Below are 15,855 nucleotides of genomic sequence, written 5' to 3' on the forward strand. Positions count from 1 at the left end.
TAAACTGGACACCTCTAGGAAGGAACCCTCTGGCCATGGAACATCAGTGCTTTTTCTTATTGTGGCACCTCCGCACTCTGCGTGACGCCTCTCAATCATCTTCGGCTTCACAATGAAAGTCTTGAGCCACAGGCTGAAGTGTGGGGTAATGCGAAGGAAGGCCTCACACACGACGATGAACGACGAGACGTGAAGGAGGGAATCCGGGGCCAGGTCATGGAAATCCAGCCCATAATAGAACATGAGCCCCCTAACAAAGGGATCCAGAGCGAGGCCTAGCCCTCGGAGGAAGTGAGAGATGAATACAACGCTCTCGCCGGGTTCGGGAGTGGGAATGACCTGCCCTCGAGCAGGCAGCCTGTGCGAGATTTCGCCGGTCAAATACCTGGCCTCTCTTAGCTTCTTGATGTCTTCCTCTGTGACAGAAGCGCCTGACCTGAGCTGAGCCTTGGGTGTTGGAACTCAAGGTGGGGGAAGGATTCAATTGACTGCGAGAGGGAAAAAAGGACATGCCTTGGCCTCTTTATAAAGAGGGTGAATATCAAGCGTCCTCCTCGTGGCCGTTTGGGACTTGCCTAAAATCGAGGAGTCATACCAACGGGCATGATAAGATTACCCACGTCCGTATTGATGAGAATCCCGTAATAAGGGGGACACGATCTCTGCTTCGACAAGACGTGTCAAGAAAACCGCCTTGCGATATGTGCAGTGCTGGTTGAGAAAAACGGTTCGAATAATGACCAGGCCATGGCATGATGTCATGTTGCTAAAGGTGTCAGCAGATTAGATTTGTGGAGATATTATTCTCTCTATGGTGGTATGTGGAACTTGTTTTGCAGAGCCGGACACATACACACACACACACACAAGTGGGACCCGTTGAATTATTTCTTTGATCGTGATAACTTTTAATTAGATTCCATGAAACGTCTCTATCGTATCTATTTTTTCCAAACACTTTTACCCTTGTTTTGGACTCTAACTTGCAGGATTTGAATGGAACTAACCCGGACTGACGCTGATTTCAGCAGAATTGCCATGGTGTTATTTTTGTGGAGAAATAGAAGTTCTCGGAATGACCTGAAAATCAACGGAGAATTATTTTGGAATATATAAAAAATACCGGAAGATGAATCCACGTCAGGGGGGCCTCCACCTGTCCACGAGGGTGGGGGCCGCGCCCCCTTCCTCGTGGGCCCCTGACACTCCACCGACCTCAACCTTGACTCCATATATTCACTTTCAGGGAGAAAAAAATCAGAGAGAAGAATTCACCGCGTTTTACGATACGGAGCCGCCGCCAAGCCCTAAACTCTCTCGGGAGGGCTGATCTGGAGTCTGTTCGGGGCTCCGGAGAGGGGAATCCGTCGCCATCATCATCATCAACCTTCCTCCATCACCAATTTCATGATGCTCACCGCCGTGCGTGAGTAATTCCATCGTAGGCTTGCTGGACGGTGATGGGTTGGATGAGATTTATCATGTAATCGAGTTAGTTTTGTTAGGGTTTGATCCCTAGTATCCACTATGTTCTGAGATGGATGTTGCTATGACTTTGCTATGCTTAATGCGTGTCACTAGGGCCCGAGTGCCATGATTTCAGATCTGAACCTATTATGTTTTCATCAATATATGAGAGTTCTTGATCCTATCTTCCAAGTCTATAGTCACCTACTATGTGTTATGATCCAGCAACCCCGAAGTGACAATAATCGGGACCACTCCCGGTGATGACCGTAGTTTGAGGAGTTCATGTATTCACTATGTGTTAATGCTTTGGTCCGGTACTCTATTAAAAGGATGCCTTAATATCCCTTAGTTTCCAATAGGACCCCGCAGCCACGGGATGGTAGGGACAAAAGGTGTCATGCAAGTTCTTTTCCCTAAGCATGTAAGACTATATTCGGAATACATGCCTACATTACATTGATGAACTGGAGCTAGTTCTGTGTCACCCTAGGTTATGATTGTTACATGATCGATCGCATGCGGCATAATTATCCACCACCAATCCATTGCCTTCGAGCTTTTCATATATTGTTCTTCGCTTATTTACTTTTCCACTGCTACTGTTACCATCACTATAAAACCCAAAAATATTACTTTTTCTACCGTTACTTTTGCTATCGTTACCACTACTATCATATTACATTCTACTAAACACTTTGCTGTAGATATTAAGTTTCCAGGTGTGGTTGAATTGACAACTCAGCTGCTAATACTTGAGAATATTCTTTGGCTCCCCTTGTGTTGAATCAATAAATTTGGGTTGAATACCCTACCCTCGAAAACTGCTGCGATCCCCTATACTTGTGGGTTATCATTCCACTGTACTCTAACTTTTTCTTAAGTTATTAATTGAGCTCAGTGACTTCAAAACATTGTACAAAAGCCTTGTCTGGGCCTTTCCGGCGTCGCTGAATCTGGGTTTAGTAGCCATGTAAAGTTGTACTATACTACACAGGCCTTTTTTTGAACATCAGCAATGCAACTGGGCCGACAGTTGTACACAATATTTGGGTCAACTTGTTATTCTCCGCCCCGCTAGGCTGCAAATCTTTCCTAGGAGGGATGCATTAGGCTTAACAAGAACATGGGCTTTAAGAAATAATAAATGGGATGCAATTATAAAAACTGGGCAGTAACTATTAAAAATGCACCAAACACGTAATTAGTTTTTAAAAATATTATTTTTGGATTTTGAAAATTTTAATTTCATTACTTGTTGCGCGAGCAATATTTTGTTGGATTTTTACGTAATACAAATTTATTTTTAAATTATATTTAATCTAACTACAATTTTGGGATAAAAATATTTTGGATCCCATCAAAATGTGGGAAATTTTATTGAATTCTGTTTTGAGCAGTTGGTTGAAATTATTAATCATTGTCATAGCTGGAAACTGGGTTGTACTTTTAACAAACTGTAAATGGGCTGTAGTAAATTCCATTAGACTTCAAAAACGGGATGTACAATATTACAAATCACAAATGGGCTATATGTTCTCTGCCACACACTTGTGGGCCTACTAAGTTGACGCGTACGCAAGGCTTTGTCAACTTATAGTCAACACACGTTTCTAGTAGCAGTGGCCGTTGGATGTCCATCCAACGGATGTCGTGCTTCTTCTTCAATCTCGGATCTTCTTGCTTCAGCCGCCCAAAAAATGTTTCCTCCCCCTGACATTTGGGGTGCGCCATTTCGGAGGCTGATCCGTGGGCCTACTAAGTAGACACCTACCAAGGGCTTTGTCAACTTAGTCAATATAATCGATTCTAGATGTAATGACCATACAATGTCCATCCAACGGTCTCTTCAACCTTTGGTCTTCTTGCTCCTGCCACCCAAACCAGCACCGGCCGTGCCGACTGCTCATGCCTCCCGTGTCCGGTTGTGCTTCCACCGCTGGCCATGCCATCCCTCTATTCACACCCACACCTCCTGTTATTCTCCGGCGACAGCAGCCTCACACCGTAGCCGAGGCAGTCAACCAATGTACTCCCCTCCATGTGGGAATCCACTTCCGCATCTTCCCCGGCTCCACGTCGTTCCCTTCCTAGGTCTCAATGTCGTCCACTGCCTTGGTGCTCTGGCCGCGGCATGGTCAACGTGGTCAACGAAGGACAACCATCGGAAGAGGACTTTAGGCGGTGAGGCTGATAGCTGGACCCACGAGCTACATCTTTTAACACAAGGAGGTGCCTCCTTATTACTCGCAAAATAAAAACGATTCCTCCCCCTGACAGCTGGGACCGACAGGCTATATCTTCGCATGCAAGGAAGTGCGTCCTTATCCTCCCTAACCGTTGGGACCCACCCGGTCAAAGCATACATAGCGTTGTCTGTCTGGTCATGAACGTGTACGTACATACTGGTCGATTGGTCTATCTGCAATTATAAACCATGGACGAGTAAGTAGCAACACGTGTCGTTGTAGAGCACCCGACATAGCAGTTCAGGTAGTCCCATCTAAGTCATGTACATGTACATACAACCACAGGGCAAAAAATACAGCCACGTACGTACATACGGGCGAGGTCTCGAGCGTGTACTCGCAAAATATATGGACGGACAGGGCTTGTGTACATGGAGAGGCAACGGACGGCAGCAACGGCGTCATGTTCATCGGGCAGCGAACCGGCTGGGTCGGAACGGAGAAACAACGTCCTGTTCATCGGGAGGCAACCGACTTGGTCAGAATGCGTCTTTGTTCAACGGGAGCCAACCGACTAGGATGGAACAGCCGAAACGTGGTTTGGCATACCACAGAACGGATGAAACGGCCTTCTGTTCGACCGGCCACTGTCGAAACGGGATCCTGTTCATCGGGAGGGGTCTGGCGTGTCGCAAAACAGAGGAAACAGACTTGTGTTCGAGTGCCTACAGTTGAAACGGTGTCCAGTTGATCAGGAGGGGTGTGGCGTACCACAAAATGGAGGAAACGGACTTGTGTTGGAGCGCCTACGGTCGAAACAGGGTCCTATTCATCCATTCTCTACTGCCTCGCTCCAGCCTCCACGGGCTACTGTTCATCTACCGTCGACCTCCTCCAGCCTCCACGCGCTACTATTCATCCACCGTCGACCTCCCCCTGCCTCCACGGGTTACTGTTCATCCACGGCTACTATTCATCCACGGCTACTGTTCATCCATCCTCTGTCGGCTGCTGTTCATAGAGCCTCCATGGGGTCCTATTCATCCACCCCCAACGGCTGGGGTGCGGCCGCCTCCTCGGGTTCCTGTTCATCCAGCGGCAACGGACTACTACCACGGGGTCCTGTTCATCCAACCCCCACCGAGAACTTTTCATCCACAGCCAACCTACCGGCTCGACTCACCACGTCTCGACTTGTTCCATGTATTGCGCGCACGGTGTCAACCGTCATTGTTCATCGAGAGGCAACCCAACATCGGCTGGCTACCTCTCGCATGGGGGCTCGACCGTCTTTAGTAAGTAGCACAAGTGATCTATTGCTGGGATTCAATTAGCAGCAGCAGCTAAGGAATTGCTCGGGGTTCAGTCAGCAGCGAATAAATTGCTTGGATTCAGTTAATAGCCAAGGGATCGATTGCTCGGGTTCAGTAATGTGTGATCGCTCGGGTTCAGTTAGCCAACACCTCACACATGCGCGCGTACAAGAGAGAAACATGCAAACCACAGTGCATCGCTCGGCCCCGACCACCCACCGTAACCAGGAACTCTGTGATATTTTCCTCGCCCTCGCTTCTACCACATTTGTTTCCGTCATGGATGGCCCAAAAAATGTCGTGCAGCTCCGTTTCCGGCCCGCCCAGGATGAAAAGCCCATTTTCTTTCATGATTTTTTGTCACAATTATCGTCATAGAAGTGTCATAACCATGACATAATTTTTTTTTGTTTAGCCCAAAATGTCACTGATGTGTCTTTTTTTGGAGTGATGTGTCGTGCTGGTGACGATGGAGTTCATGCCAATGCTTTGGAAATGGAGATCAAAAGCAGAAGATGATGATGGTCATATCATGTCACATATTTTGATTGCATGTGATATTTATCCTTTATGCATCTTATTTTGCTAAGAACGATGGTAGCATTATAAGATGATCCCTTCACTTAATTTGATGATAAAAGTGTTCTCCTTGAGTATCCACTGTTGCCAAAGTTCGTCGTTTCCAAGCACCTCGTGATGATCAGGTGTGCTAGACTCTACGTTCACATACAACGGGTGTAAGCCGGTTTTGCACATGCAGAATACTTGGGTTAAACTTGACGAGCCTAGCCTATACATACATGGTCTCGGAACACTAGAGACCGAAAGGTCGAACGTGAGTCATATAGTAGATATGATCAACATAGAGATGTTCACTATTGAAGACTACTCCATCTCACGTGATGATCAGACATGGGTTAGTTGATTTGGATCACGTATCACTTAGACAACTTGAGGGATGTTGATTTAAGTGGGAGTTCATTAGTAATTTGATTATTTGAACTAAAATTTATCATGAACTTAGTCTTAATAGTTTTTGCATATCTATATTGTAGATCAATGGCTCGTGCTACCGTTCCCTTGAATTTTAATGCGTTCCTAGAGAAAGCTAAGTTCAAAGATGATGGTAGCAACTACACGGATTGGGTCCGTAACTTGAGGATTATCCTCATTGCTGCAAAGAAGAATTATGTCCTTGATGCACCGCTAGGTGACAGACCTACTGCAGGAGCTGCTGCAGATGTTATGAACGCCTGCCAGGCTCGATCTGATAACTACTCGATAGTTCGGTGTGTCATGCTTTATGGCTTAGAGCCAGGACTTCAAAAGCGTTTTGAACACCATGGAGCATATGAGATGTTCCAAGAGCTAAAGTTAATATTTCAAGCAAATGACTGGGTTGAGAGATATGGAGTCTCCAACAAGTTCTTTAGTTGTAAAATGCAGGAGAATGGTTCTGTCAATGAACACATACTCAAAATGTATGGGTATCATAACCACTTGACTTAGGTAGGAATTGATCTTCTAGTTGAGAGTGTTATTGATAGAGTTCTTCAGTCACTGCCACCAAGCTACAAAGGCTTCGTGATGGACTATAATATGCAAGGGATGCATGACGAAAACGATTCCCGAGCTCTTCACGATGCTCAAATCAACAGAGGTAAAAATCAAGAAGGAGCATCAAGTGTTGATGGTTAAAAAGACCACTAGTTTCAAGAAAAAGGGCAAGGGAAAGAAAGGGAACTTAAAGAAGAATGGCAAGCAAGTTACCGCTCCCGTGAAGAAGCCCAAAGATGGACTCAAGCCTGAAACTGAGTGCTTGTACTGCAAAGGAAATGGTCACTGGAAGTGGAACTACCCCAAATACTTGGCGGATAAGAAGGATGGCAAAGTGAACAAAAAGGTACATTTGATATACATGTTATTCATGTGTACCTTACTAATGCTCGTAGCATCGCATGGGTATTTCATACCGGTTCAGTTGCTCATATTTGCAACTCGAAATAGGAGTTGCAGAATAAACAAAGATTGACTAAGGACAAGGTGACGATGCGCACCGGGAATGGTTCGAAGGTCGATTTGATCGCCGTCGGCATGCTACGTCTACATCTACCTTCAGTATTAGTTTTAGACCACAATAATTGTTATTTGGTGCCCGCGTTGAGCAAGAACATTATATCTGGATCTTGTTTAATGCGAGACGGTAATTCATTTAAGTCAGAGAATAATGGTTATTCTATTAATATGTGTAATATCTTTTATGGTCATGCACCTTTGATGAATGGTCTATTCTTGTTGAATCTTGATCGTAGCGATGCACATATTCATAATATTGATGCCAAAATATGCAAAGTTGATAATAATAATAGTGCAACATACTTGTGGCACTGTCGTCTAGGTCATATTGGTGTAAAGCGCATGAAGAAACTCCATACGGATGGACTTTTGGAATCACTTGATTATGAATCATTTGATACTTGCGAACCATGCCTCATGGGTAAGATGACTAAAACTCCGTTCTCTGGAACACTGGAGCAAGCTAATGACTTATTGGAAATAGTACATACCGATGTATGCGGTCCAATCAGTGTTGAGGCACACGGCAGGTATCGTTAGTTTCTAACCTTAACAGATGATTTAAGTAGGTATGGGTATATCTACTTGATAAAACACAAGTCTGAAACATTTGGAAAGTTCAGAGAATTTCGGAGTGTAGTGGAGAATCATCATAATAAGAAAAATAAAGTTTCCACGATCTGATCACGGACGCGAATATTTGAGTTACGAGTTTGGCCTTCATTTAAGACAATGTGGAATTGTTTGACAACTCACACCACCGGGAACACCATGGCGTAATGGTGTGTCCGAACGTCATAACCATACTATATTAGATATGTTGCATTCTGTGATGTCTCGTACCGATTTTCCTCTATCATTTTGGGGTTATGCATTAGAGACAGCCGCATTCACATTAAATAGGGCACCGTCTAAATCCGTTGAGATGACACCATATGAAGTATGGTTTGGCAAGAAACCTAAGTTGTCGTTTCTTAAAGTTTGGGGATGCGACACTTATGTCAAAAGGCATCAGCCTGATAAGCTCGAACCCAAATCGAAGAAGTGCATCTTCACAGGATACCCTAAATAAACTATGGGGTACACCTTTTACCACATATCCGAAGGCAAGATCTTTGTTGCTAAGAATGGATCATTTCTAGAGAAGGAGTTTCTCTCGAAAGAAGTGAGTCGGATGAAAGTATAACTTGATGAGGTAATTGCACTTTCTCTCGAATTGGAAAGTAGCACATCATAGAAAATCGTTGCCATGTTGCCTACACCAACTAGACAGGAAGCTAATGATGATGATCATGAAACTTCCAATCAAGTTACTACTGAACTTAGTAGGTCGACCAGAACACTTACCGCACCAGAGTGGTATGGTAATCATGTCCTGGAAGTCATGCTATTAGACAATGACGAACCAATGAACTATGAAGAAGCTTTGATGAGCCCAGATTCCAATAAATGGCTTGAGGCCATGAAATCTAAGATAGGATCCATGTATGAGAACAAAGTATGGACTTTGGTGGACTTGCCCGATGATCGGCAAGCCATTGAGAATAAATGGATCTTTAAGAAGAAGATGGATGCTCATGGTAATATCACTTTCTATAATGCTCGACTTGTCGCAAAAGGTTTTCGACAAGTTCAAGGGGTCGACTACGATGGGACTTTCTCACCCATATCGATGCTTAAGTCTGTATGAATCATGTTAGCAATTGCCACATTTTATGATTATGAAATTTGACAAATGGAAGTCAAAACTGCATTCCTCATGGGTTTCTAAAGAAGAGTTGTATATGATGCAACCAGAAGGTTTTGTTGATCCTAAAGGTGCTAACAAAGTGTGCAAACTCCAGCGATCCATTTATGGACTGGTGCAAGCATCTTGAAGTTGGAATATATGCTTTGATGATGTGATCAAAGAATATGGTTTTATACAGACTTACGGAGAAGCCTGTATTTACAAGAAAGTGAGTGGTAGCTTTATCATTTCCGGTGTTATATGTGGATGACATATTACTAATTGGAAATGATATAGAATTTCTGGATATCATAAAAGGATACTTGAATAAGAATTTTTCAATGAAAGACCTCGGTGAATCTGCTTATTTATTGGGCAAGAAAATCTATAGGGATAGATCAAGATGCTTAATAGGACTTTCACAAAGCACATACCTTGACAAAGTTCTGAATAAGTTCAAAATGGACCAGTCAAAGAAAGGGTTCTTTCCTGTGTTGCAAGGTGTGAAATTGAGTCAGACTCAAAGTCCGACCACGACAGTAGATAGAGAGAGAATGGAAGTCATTCCCTATGCCTCAACCATAGGTTCTATTATCTATGTCATGTTGTGTACCAGACTTGATGTGTGCCTTGCCATAAGTTTGGTAGGGAGGTACCAACGTAATCCAGGAGTGGATCACTGGACAGTGGTCAAGAATATCCTGAAGTACCTAAAAAGGACCAAGGATATATTTCTCGTTTATGGAGGTGACGAAGAGCTCGTCATGAAGGGTTAAGTTGATGCTAGCTTTGACATAGATCGCGATGACTCTAAGTCACAAACCGAATACATATTTATATTGAATGGTCGAACCGTCAGTTGGTGCAGTTCCAAGCAGATCGTCGTGGCAGGAGCTACATGTGAAGCGGAGTACATAGCTGCTTCGGATGCGTCGCATTAAGGAGTCTAGATGAAGGAGTTCATATTCGATCTGGGTGTAATACCCAGTACATTGGGTCTAATGACAATCTTTTGTCACAACACTGGAGCAATTGCCTTTGCGAAGGAATCTAGGTTTCACAAGAGAACCAAACACATCAAGAGACGCTTCAACTCCATTCGTGAAAAGTTCACGAATGTAGACATAGAAATTTGCAAAGTACATACATATCTGAATGTGGCAGACCCGTTGACTAAACCTCTTCTGCCGGCAAAACATGATGAGCACCAAGACTCCATGGGTTTTAGATTCATTACTATGTAATCTAGATTATTGACTCTAGTGCAAGTGGGAGACTGAAGGAAATATGCCCTAGAGGCAATAATAAAGTGACTATATAGATCATTCGCACACACCTCAATAAACAATTGCATGCATTCTAAAGTAGGATAAACGATCATCTAGGGCAGGAAGAAGACAGTTCCTCATGTCAATGATCTGCCTGTACATCTCGTAGCTTGTCTACGCGTCCATGGTCGTGTACTTGACATGTTGTTCATCCAGTCTCTCATGCCACACGATGTGCTAGGTGTTCTTGTCATTATTGCTCTCATTCTTCATCTTCATGTATTAGGGGTTGATGATGGCCGAGGCGAGGTCAACCAGGGAGTTTAGTTTGTTTTTATCGCTGCCCCAGACCTTGTAGTGGCGCTGGATGTTGACAAGATTTGGGCATTTCAAGCCTGAAACCTTGAGAGCTTTTAGATCATTGGTGGTGTCCACCGTGGCGAAACTGTAGTTGGAGCTGTTGATAAAACTGGAGAAACGCTCGGAAGGCCTTGTGGCTAGGTGGTAGTGGTAGACGAGGACGTCATGTCGCATGCACAACTAGGCGACCACAACCTTCTGATCGTGGCCGGCACGACCCATGGTGTACTCGATGTCGAAGCTGACCACTTGGTAGTTGTCCTCAACAAGGAACTACTCCATAGTTTGGATGGAGCTCTCCACCGAGACCGGATCGTTTGTGGACACCACCAAGAGAGCCTCCCCCCTCACATGGGTGTTCACGACGTGTTGCGTGGTGAACCCACCGTTGTCGTCATCGGTCGCTGGGAGCGCCATTGGAACCGTTGGATGTCCTCTATGTATGTGTCCTTGTGGGTGTGCTTATTGTGTCGTGTGAGACAATAGATGAAGGTAAATGGCCACATGAATAAAAGGGGGCCGGGCGGCGTGGATTCTTGGCGCATCCGCATGGCAGTTTTAGCAGCGGGTAACTGCATCATCGCGTCGTGCCCGGTGCAACCGCATGCACACGAATGTGCGTGATCGTGCGCCAGCCCCAAACACTGGCAGCGTGTGTGGAGGGATGAGGGCAGAGCACCCGGAGGGACGCGAGAGCAAAGAGAGCGCAGCAGGACACGAGAAGAGCGCGCCGCGACCGCCTGAACCACAAGCAACCACACAGATAGAGCAGTTGAACACGCAGGAAAAGATCGCCTACAAGGCGGCTGACAGTTGCGTCGCTGCGTAGAGAGCGGCCGTGTGCTACCACCTCCGTCTAGTCTATAGTCCCCTTTATATTCTGTGCCATACTTTGCCCTCAAATTTACCCAAAAAATGTCAATGCATGTTATAAAAATTATATAATTGGAAACTATGTTCAAATATGAATCCAACTATATAATCTTTGGCGACATGCATTCGTATTTTATTAGTTAAATCATAATTATAAACCAGGACGGGGGTATAATAGGTAATTAAATTGCAAACATATTTTTATTAACCGTATGTGTACGTGGACTTTCATCCTCCACTCGCACGTCTTGTCATCCCGCTGCCACAGATGGCTTATAGCGCAAGCTTGCGCAGCGCGCGGGGGCGTTCTTTTGGCCAAACAGTGGCGCCAATGAATCGTCGATGAGCCCATTCCCATGCAACCTCGCAGGTTCCTGTGCAAGCTTCTCGCCCGACTCGGTGAACTCCCCCAAAATCCCAATGCTTACCAGCCTGCTATAAAAACACTCATGGCTGACGAGTCCTGCATCGCATTTTCCCCTCCCTCCCTGTAGCTTATCTCATCTTCTTCTCCCACAATCTCCAATGGCACCAGTCCATCATCGTCACTCAGCCACTCCGCCGTCATCAGAGGATAGCTCCAGCTGGGGGGCTACATCGTGGTGGCGGCGTAGTCCCCGGCGTAGTGTAGTGCATGTGGCGTCCCTGTTGGGTGTGCGCGGAACACCCATCACATGCTCTGTCGCCGGTGCCCTTCGGCAGCTGTTGCCGGCCGCTGTTGCCGCCACACCACCGTCGAAAGCCAGAGCCATCGCCCGCTCCGCCGCCGCGGCCCAAAGGCGGGAGCTAGCCGTCGTGGCCGCCACCCCACTACCGGCCACCGTGGCCATCACCCGCTCTGCCACCGCGGCCTGAAGGCGGGAGGTGGTGGTCGTGGCTGCCACCCCATCATCGGCCGCCAGCCCACCTTCGACTGCTGGGGTCATCACCCGCTCCACCACCACCGCCCGAAGGCGTGAGGTGGAGGTGGATGCTCGCACGTGTGTCAGCGACCTTGTGCGATACACTGAGTTCCTGCGGGAGGAGGAGGAGGAGCGCCTCGTCGAGCACACAAAGAGCCTTACCGCCGCCGTGGCCGCGGCACACGCCGCCCGAGAGGTGAGCAATCAGGAGATCTACGAGGAGAACCACCGCTTCGAGAGGGGTCGTCTAGAGCGGGAGAGGGCGTTCAAGGTGATGATCGCTGAAGTTGCTACAGCGGCAGGCACCGTATTGCAGTTGCCCAGCTCGTCGGTAGGCTCCTCCTCCGCCGCCTCTTACTGAGCGCACTCGGCATAGGAGAGGCAGCCGGAAGTAGTACAAAGCCCCTCCACAGTAGTGGTATTTAGGGGCTATTTTGTTCAGTTCATCTGACTATAGATGTGGTGGAACTGTACAACGTACTTAAAATTAGCTAGTATATATAGTTGAACTAGCTATTTCAGTACGTGGTTGGCAACAATTGGGGAAATGTTTGGCCGGTTCAGCTGTCGAGTTGAACTGTTTGTATAAATTAAGAACGACTGCTTAACCTATGAATGAAATCTATGCTTAATTACAGAATTTTGGTTGCAAAAATTAGATACTGCTAGTGATTTTTAGCTTCATATTTTGACAAGTCACAGTGTTACAAGGTTGACAAATGGCAATGTTACTAGATCAACAAATGTCAATCTTTCTAGTTTGACAAATGGTAACATACCGAATATGACTGATGCAAATCTTACCAAATTGTTTGTAAGTGGTGCCACATGGGTCATCCAAAAGATCCATTTGCGTTGAAGAGATGCACAAATCCTACTCTCACTTTGCATACGGTATTCTATCTAAAATGTTTGTGATCAAGAGCCGCAAAAATCCTGCTCGACACATTTTCCCTTGGCTTCCAGGGGAAGCTCCCGGTTTGCATATGGGTGTTGTAACTCAAACGTTTGCGATGAGTCTTTTATATTTAAAAATCATTGATGTTTTTTTCAAAAGAAAATTGTTTGATAAGTATGTACATTCAGAGAGAAAAATGCAAGTTCGCTCAAACCATATCTTTCATTCAGTCATACTGCGAATTAATATTCATATGATCGAGATACAGTATTAAACCTAAGAAAAAAAACTATTTCTGGTGGAGGCGGAGGCGGCGTGCCACGCCGTCGTTGTCGTTGTCGTACTCTGGGACACCGTTGTCAACAGTGGCGTCCCATGCCGCTGAGAGGGGGCGCGCACACAGAGAGGAAGGCGGGCAGCCATGAAAGTCAAAGGCTCACTTCCCAGTGAGCGTGCGCAGCGTATGGCTCGCACGCTTCCTGGTGAGCCTGCGCATTCGAGGATAGCTTGCACGCCTCTCGGTCAACCTACACACCGGACTAAGCTCGCATGCCTCCCGTTCATTCAAGGTTAAGCAGCTCTCCGCACGGCACCTCCTACAGCCCTTAAAACCAAGACATGTGGCGTGACGTGAATGGTTAACAGAACGCACACGGTTTGAATTATACAAACGTTTGAGATATTAAAGTGGAAGCTATTTTTTCAAAATTCCTTTGTTGCTGTGACTATTCGAGTGCGCCTTCTCTCAAAATGGACAAGGAAAATACCACAGCATGTCGGGTGCCATTCCATGATAGCATGCCAAGTTTCATGAATTTCAGATGAGTTTTGGATTTAGTAGAATTTAAAATAAAGTATCTCAACATTTTGTCGGCAATCAACGGTGCTCTCGTGTTTGAAATTCATTCCCATTTCTTGCATTTCAAACGAGTTTTGGATTTCAAACTTGGGTGCATGCTTAGGTCCCATGCAAGAAATGGGAATGAATGTCAAACACCCTGCCACCGTCACTCGGCCGCAAACATTGAGATGCCCGGTTTTAAATTCTAGTAAATCCAAAACTCGTCTAAAATTCATGAAACTTGGCATGCTATCATGGAGTGGCACAAACATGGCGTGGTAAAGTTTTTGTCCCATTTGGGGCAGGTTTAGGTACATGATTCTCACAAACCAGAGATTCTCACAACAAGCATGATGGTTTCGGTAGGGAACGCCCCAACTTTGGGGACGAAACGATATACACTGCCTTTAATTGCTTTCAAAAAATTTCTCGTGTCAACATAGAATAGCAGGAGTGTTGTGTTATATTTTGTGATTTTTCGGGGTTCCTTTGGACATTTTTATGCATTGAGTGAGTTTTCAGTGCATTTATGTGCATAATTCAAATTTGAACTACATGCACATGCTCCGATGCATATAAATTGGTTGAAAAATGAAATCTTTGGTCCTTGGGTGCATGCTTAGGTCCCATCCAAGAAATGAGAATGAATGTCTAGCACCGTGCCACCGTCATTCGGCCGCAAAACATTGAGATACCTGGTTTTTAAATTCTAGTAAATCCAAAACTCGTCTAAAATTCATGGAACTTGGCATTCTGGGAAGCTTTGGGTATATGCTTCTCACAAACTAGAGCTTCTCACAACAAGCATGATGGTTTCGGTAGGGAACGCCCCAACTTTGGGGACGAAACGATATACACTGCCTTTAATTGCTTTCAAAAAATTTCTTGTGTCAACATAGAATAGCAGGAGTGTTGTGTTATATTTTGTGATTTTTCGGGGTTCCTTTGGACATTTTTATGCATTGAGTGAGTTTTCAGTGCATTTATGTGCATAATTCAAAGTTGAACTACATGCACATGCTCCGATGCATATAAATTGGTAGAAAAATGAAATCTTTGGTCCTTGGGTGCATGCTTAGGACCCATCCAAGAAATCAGAATGAATGTCTAGCACCGTGCCACCGTCATTCGGCCGCAAAACATTGAGATACCTGGTTTTTAAATTCTAGTAAATCCAAAACTCGCCTAAAATTCATGGAACTTGGCATTTTGGGAAGCTTTGGGTATATGCTTCTCACAAACCAGAGCTTCTCACAACAAGCATGATGGTTTCGGTAGGAAAAGCCCCAATTTTGGGGGAAAACTATATCCATTACCTCTAACACCTTACAAAAATTTTCTCATGTCAACATAGAACAACAGGAGTGTTGTGTTATTTTTTGTAATTTTTCGGGGTTCGTTTGGACATTTTATGCATTAAGTGAGTTTTCATTGCATTTATGTGCATGATTCAAATTTGAACTACATGCACATGCTCCGCTACAAATAAATTGGTTGAACTATCAAATCTTTGGTCCTTGGGTGCATGCTTAGGACCCATGCAAGAAATGGGAATGAATGTCAAGCACGGTGCCACCGTCACTCGGCCGCAAACATTGAGATACCCAGTTTTTAAATTCTAGTAAATCCAAAACTCGTCTGAAATTCATGAAACTTAGCATGCTATCATGGAGCGGCATCAACATGTCGTGGTAAAGTTTTTGTCCCATTTGGGGCAGGTTTGGGTACATGCTTCTCATAAACTAGAGCTTCTCACAACAAGCATGATGGTTTCGGTGGGAAACGCCCCAACTTTGGGAACGAAACGATATCCATTGCCTCTAATTTCTATCAAATTATTTCTCGTGTCAACATAGAATAGCAGGAGTGTTGTGCTATTTTTTGTTATTTTTCGGGGTTTGTTTGGACATTTTTATGCAATAGGTGAGTTTTTAATGCA

Source organism: Triticum urartu, chromosome 1 (genome assembly GCF_003073215.2).
Source record: "Triticum urartu cultivar G1812 chromosome 1, Tu2.1, whole genome shotgun sequence".
Lineage (NCBI taxonomy): Eukaryota > Viridiplantae > Streptophyta > Magnoliopsida > Poales > Poaceae > Triticum > Triticum urartu.